This window comes from Lathyrus oleraceus, chromosome 3 (genome assembly GCF_024323335.1).
Source record: "Lathyrus oleraceus cultivar Zhongwan6 chromosome 3, CAAS_Psat_ZW6_1.0, whole genome shotgun sequence".
NCBI lineage: Eukaryota > Viridiplantae > Streptophyta > Magnoliopsida > Fabales > Fabaceae > Lathyrus > Lathyrus oleraceus.
Window position 1 is genome coordinate 152977230 of NC_066581.1, and position 7044 is coordinate 152984273.

General features: G+C 39.5%; 1 non-coding gene across 1 annotated transcript; it reads right to left on the minus strand.

Moving 5' to 3' along the window:
- Positions 1 to 2487: 2487 nt before the first annotated feature.
- Positions 2488 to 2594, minus strand: LOC127133663 (small nucleolar RNA R71). Its single transcript, XR_007807615.1, has one exon. It is a non-coding gene; the product is annotated as a small nucleolar RNA R71 (small nucleolar RNA).
- Between the last annotated feature and the right edge of the window lie 4450 nt (positions 2595 to 7044).

Sequence of the window (7044 nt, forward strand, 5' to 3'; positions counted from 1 at the left end):
AATACAAGTATGGATGAGATTAGGTCATTCCTTTGATCATTTTCTTTTTATGTGTGGTATGTTTTAGGAGTATGGTGATAACACGAAATTATATCATATTTTAGGACTTAATTCCATTAAATTCTATGACTATTTATTTCGGTTTACTGCATTTTATGAGATATTACGTGGTATTTTCTTCCTATTTGTCTCAGGTAGTCTATTTTGAAGAATAAGTGAAATGGAAGAAAAGGAGGTGCAAAAAGGAGAGAAAAGGAACCAAATGCCAAAGCCCAGCCCAAAGCGCACAAGTCACCAATGTTGTGCCTGTGACGGACGTCACAGGGTGCGTGACGAGCGTCACGCAAAACAGCCTTGTGACGGACGTCACACATGGTGTGACGAGCGTCACACCATTCCACTACCTTTTTGGCGCAAGTAACGCCCTCAGAAGACTTGAAGAGACGTTGAGGAGTTTGTGTCCTATATCCACGCCATGCATTTAGCCACGTTGAAGACCTTGAGAAACGAAAAGCAGTTACCAGCACCAATATAAATAGCTACTCCAAAAACCTAAAAGGGTTCCTCGGTTTTTCCACGCTCACACTGCCGAAGCTTTTCCAATTTTCTTTCTTTTACGTTTTTGCTTACTTTCTTTTCCAGCAACTTAACATTGTTTATTTATTTATTTCTTTTGCAAGTTCTACATTTCTTTTCCCTTGCAATTTACCTTTCCCTTTTTAGCATTTAGATATTTTTTCGCATAATAGTTTCTACACCGGAAACTATCGTGTAACTTTTTATCGGATCTAACCTTACGTTAGATTCTAGTTTTATTTCCTTGGTTTAATTTATTGTTTAATTGAAGAATCCAAGAACAAATCCTACCGGCTTGTGGTGGAGTGTTCAAGACTATTGTATCACGCATTCAGGTTCTTTAATCATTATTTAATGTTTTGTTTTATTATTTATTTATATTATCTGCCTGGAATGAGTCTGTTTATGCATGATATGTATTCTCGTTTATTTAGCATGTCTGGCTAATTCGCCTAGATATCGGTATGTAAAGTAAGCAGAATAAGGGATCAAGGCTAAGTCGGTCTAATTAAACTTAAAATTAAAATCAATCTTTTTACGGTCTCAACTTACAGGTTTAATAACAAGATTTTTTACAAAAGTAAAAGACATAAAGAAGTTAAAATCAACAAAGCGAGAGTTTGAGGTTTTAACTGGACAGTGTAAGTTAGGCATTAATTCTAGATCAGGGCGAGAGCAAGTTTTAGAGTTAATTAAATTCTGACCTTTTCCAAAAAGTATTTTTAAAGATTGAATGTGAGGACGAGAGTTAAGCATTTGGATTTAATTATATAACCTAAGTCAACAGAGCGAGAGTTTGAGATAAGGGTGTTTAAAACGGTCAGTATTTTCTTAAGAAGAGTTTCTGCAACTTTATTGTTTTCAAAAAATGGTTTTTGACTTAATCATAAGTGACAGCTACATTAATATAAAATCATGGTTTATTCAACAGAGCGAGAGTTTGAGATAAAACCTTTAACCAATAAAGTTAACCGAAACGATTTATTTTAAAACCAAGAAACCGACAAAGACTTGATTCCCTAGTTTTGACGAACTACATACCGATATCCGTTTTATTAATATTTAATCTAGATCTTAGTTTAGCCTTTAGTTTTTCCCCGAACAATCAAACATTTTTCACCTTAGCTTTACGTAGTAACCTTAGATAACGGTATATCGATTCATAAGTCCCTGTGGGATCGATATCTTTTAAAACTACGCGATAGAACTGTGCACTTGCAGTTTGTATCCCATTCTCGACTCACACAGTCGAGCGATCAAGTTTTTGGCGCCGTTGCCGGGGACTTTTATTTAATCGATATCGTAACTCTTCCGTTACGCTGTAGAGACTAAGGTTTCTTTTTCTTCTATTTTTTTCTTTCGTTGATTTGTATGCCACGCACTCGCTCACAAGGCGAACCGCTCTATTTACGAATCAACGATATCGAGCTATATCTCCGAGTCTTACGACGAATTCGGGAATATCGTGCTGCAAACAATGTCCCTCCTGTAGAACTTCCTGATTTCAAAAACCTTTTTCCTTCGATAACCGAGATTGCAGAACCAGCTCGTGCTCTTAGAGATTACGCCGCTCCATCGCAAGATGAGCCGCATTCAAGTATTGCTCCGCCCGCAATCGAAGCAAACAACTTCGAACTTAAACCTTCGCTGTTGCAGGCTGTGCAACAGAACCAATTCTCTGGAAATCCTACCGAGGATCCAAACCTTCATTTATCCGTATTTGTTCAATACGCTGATACTGTTAAAGCTAATGGTGTCACTTCAGAGGCAATTCGACTTCGTCTTTTTCCTTTCTCATTAAGAGATAGCGCTAGAAGATGGCTTCAATCTCTCCCTTCCAACTTAGTCACCACCTGGAACGAGTTGAAGAAAGTTTTTCTTGCCCGATACTTTCCGCCAAGCAAAACAGCTATGTTAAGAGCCCAGATTAACGGATTTAAACAGAAAGACAACGAGTCTCTTTTCGAAGCATGGGAAAGATACAAAGACATGATGAGACTTTGCCCACACCATGGTTTGGAAGACTGGTTAGTAATTCACACATTTTATAATGGTCTCTTATACAACACAAGGTTAACAATAGACGCCGCTGCAGGTGGTGCATTAATGAACAAACCTTATGCTGATGCTTACCAGCTTATCGAGAGCATGGCCCAAAACCACTATCAGTGGGGAACCGAACGAACAACGGTGGAAAAACCTCAAACGAAAACTGGCATGTACGAGATAAGTAACCTTGATCACGTTAACGCAAAAGTGGATGCTTTGGTCCAGAAAATTGAAAGTTTAAACGTATCACCTCCAGCCGCCGTGGTCGCTATAACTCAGAATTGCGAGGTCTGTGGAATCCAAGGCCACACTCCTACGGACTGTCAACTCTTGACAGGAATCCAAGCAGAGCAAGTAAACTATGCTCAAGGAAGCCCCTATTCGAACACCTATAACTCAAATTGGAAGAACCATCCAAACTTTTCATATAAGAGTAATAATGCTTTGTACGCACCTGGACAGTCTCCAAATCAAGCCCCATCTATACCTCCGGGATATCAGAAACCGAACCCATCCATGCCTAACAATAACGCCCCTAGGAAATCCAACTTGGAAATCATGATGGAAAACTGTATAGCTTCCCAACAACAAACCAATAAAGATTTCTTAAACCAGAACATACACACTCGCGAACAACTTAAACAACTAGCAAGCAAAGTAGATGCCTTGGCTACCCATAACAAAATGCTGGAAACACAAATATCACAAGTAGCTCAACAACAAGCACCTACTGCTGCCCCAACTGGTACATTCCCTGGACAGCCCCAACCTAATCCGAGAAGCCAAGCTCATGCAATTATATTAAGAAGTGGAACGGAAGTGGAAGGACCGTCTGATCCAAGGATAGAAAACCAAAACCCTAAGAAATCAACTGAGGAAAGTGAACCTAAGGAAAAGGAAGAGAGTAATAAGGAAACCCTAGAAAAGAAGGAACCTTATGTACCTCCACCACCTTACAAACCACTTATACCTTACCCTCAAAGGCTTGTTAAAACCAAAGATGCGGGCCAATTTAGAAAATTTGTTGATCTCCTTAAACAATTAAACGTTACAATTCCGTTCACCGAAGCTATTACGCAGATGCCCTCATATGCTAAATTCTTAAAAGAAATTCTTTCTAATAAGAGGAAACTTGAGGATAGCGAAACCGTTACACTCCCTGCCGAATGTAGCGCTATAATCCAAAACATGCCCCCTAAACTCAAGGATCCGGGTAGTTTCTCTATACCCTGTCACATAGGAAAATTTGTCATCGACAAAGCTTTATGCGATTTAGGAGCCGGAATTAGCGTTATGCCTTTATCCATATGTAAGAAACTGGAAATGGGAGAATTAAGACCAACCAAAATGTCGGTGCAACTAGCAGATCGTTCCATCAAATATCCTGTAGGAATCCTTGAAAACGTTCCCGTACGCATAGGTCAATTCTACATTCCCACTGATTTTACAATTATGGACATTAGAGAAGATGATATTACACCTATTATACTAGGAAGACCGTTCTTAGCAACTGCCGGTGCAATCATAGACGTAAAACGAGGACGACTCACCTTCGAAGTAGGTGAAGAGAAAATTGAGTTCATTCTTTCCCAATTCTTGAAAGCACCTGCAATAGAAGATACATGTTACTTCATGGATATCATCGATGAATGCATAAAAGAAGCAGAGTTAGGAGAAGACAAATCATCTGACTGCCTTGTAGAAGACAAATCATACCAATGTTTAGCAATAACACCGGACCCCACGCAATGTCTTAACAAACCAACCCCTGACCTGAAAACACTTCCCAAAAATCTGAGATATGAATTCCTAGACTTAGAACTTGAACGACCTGTGATAGTTAATGCAGACCTAGGGAGACTCGAAACAGAAAAACTCTTACATATCTTAAGGAAGTATCCAACCGCACTAGTGTACCACATCACCGATCTTAAAGGAATAAGTCCTTCTATTTGTATGCACCGCATCATGTTAGAAGAAGACTGTAAAACCTCTAGGGAACACCAGAGAAGACTAAATCCGATCCTGAGTGAGGTAGTAAAGAAAGAAATAACCAAGTTATTGGAAGCAGGTATTATATATCCTATATCTGATAGCAAATGGGTTAGCCCTGTACACGTTGTACCAAAGAAAGGAGGCATAACCGTTATTGAAAACGAAAAAGGAGAAACTATAACTAAACGAATCGAATCAGGATGGAGAATGTGCATTGATTATAGGAAACTAAACAAAGCAACCCGAAAAGATCATTTCCCTTTACCATTCATTGACCAAATGTTAGAACGATTAGCAAAACATTCACATTTCTGTTATCTAGACGGTTATTCAGGATTCTTTCAAATACCAATTCACCCTGATGACCAAGAAAAGACAACGTTCACATGCCCTTTTGGTACCTTCGCCTATAGACGAATGTCGTTTGGTCTGTGTAATGCCCCTGCAACCTTTCAAAGATGCATGATGGCAATTTTCGCCGACTTTCTCGAAAACATCATGGAAGTATTTATGGATGATTTTTCTGTATACGGACAAAGTTTCGAAGAATGCCTTGAAAACCTGGAAAGAGTTCTTGAGCGATGTGTAAAAGTAAACTTAGTACTTAATTGGGAAAAGTGCCACTTTATGGTACAAGAAGGAATTGTTTTAGGACACATCATCTCGAACAGAGGAATTGAAGTAGACAAAGCCAAAATAGAGGTAATCGAAAATCTTCAACCCCCAAGAACCGTGAGAGAAGTACGAAGCTTTTTAGGACACGCCGGTTTTTACCGACGATTCATCAAAGACTTCTCTAAGATAACTAAACCTTTAATCGGACTATTGATGAAAGATGCTGAATTCATATTCGACGATAACTGTTTAAAAGCATTTCAAACGCTTAAGCAAGCATTGATCTCCGCACCCATAATGCAGACACCAGACTGGAATGAACCATTCGAAATAATGTGCGATGCCAGCGATTATGTTGTAGGTGCTGTGTTAGGACAACGAAAGGATAAAAAGCTTCACGTTATATATTACGCAAGCAGAACCCTGGATGAAGCGCAAATGAATTACGCCACTACCGAAAAAGAACTCCTAGCAGTGGTATTTGCGCTAGATAAATTTCGTTCTTACTTGGTATGAGCCAAAATAATAGTTTACACCGATCACGCTGCTATCAGGTACCTTTTAACAAAAAAGGATGTTAAACCTAGACTACTAAGATGGATCTTGTTGCTACAAGAATTCGACTTAGAAATCAAGGACAAGAAAGGAACTGAAAACGTAGTAGCAGACCACCTCTCTAGACTTGAGAACCTTGAACCGGAAAGAACATCAATTAATGATGATTTCTCGTATGACAAACTTATAGCTACTTTGGAAGAGAGCAACTCCGACATGCGAGTAGAAACCACCTTAGCTATATCTGCCACACCATGGTACGCTGATCTCGTCAATTATTTAGCTGCCGGAATAGTTCCACCTACTTTATCTTACCAGCAGAAGAAACGATTCTTCTACGACATAAAACACTATTACTGGGATGATCCCTTACTTTTCAAAAGAGGCCCCGATGGTATTTTCCGTCGATGTATACCCGAAGAAGAGGTAGAAAATATAATCCAACACTGTCACTCCGCTCCTTATCGTGGACACACAAGTACATCCAAGACCTGCTCTAAAATCCTACAAGCCGGCTTTTATTGGCCAACTATATGGAAGGACGTACATGCGGCTATTAAGGAGTGTGACAGATGTCAACGCACGGGAAACATATCTAGACGTGACGAGATGCCACAAAAAGGTATTTTGGAAGTAGAGATCTTCGACGTGTGGGGAATAGACTTCATGGGACCTTTTCCATCCTCTTTCGGTAACAAATACATACTCGTGGCAGTTGACTACGTATCAAAATGGATCGAAGTTGTAGCATCCCCAACAAACGACACCCGAGTAGTAACTAGACTCTTTAAGAATATAATATTTCCGAGATTTGGCATCCCAAGAATAGTAGTCAGTGATGGTGGATCGCACTTTATATCCAAGGTACTCGAAAAATTATTATTTAAATATGGAGTAAGACATAGGATAGCGACACCTTACCACCCTCAAACCAGTGGACAAGTGGAAGTATCTAACAGAGAAATCAAGCAAATACTAGAAAAAACGGTCGCCACTTCAAGGAAAGATTGGTCATTGAAATTACCAGAAGCTTTGTGGGCATACCGAACTGCTTATAAAACCCCCATAGGGACGACCCCATTTAAGCTCATTTATGGAAAATCCTGTCACCTCCCGGTAGAATTAGAACATAAAGCCTATTGGGCTATTAGAAATCTGAATCTAAACTATAAGGCCGCCGGTGAAAAGAGAATCCTTGACATAAACGAATTAGAAGAACTCAGAAGAGACGCCTATGAAAATGCCAGAATCTAT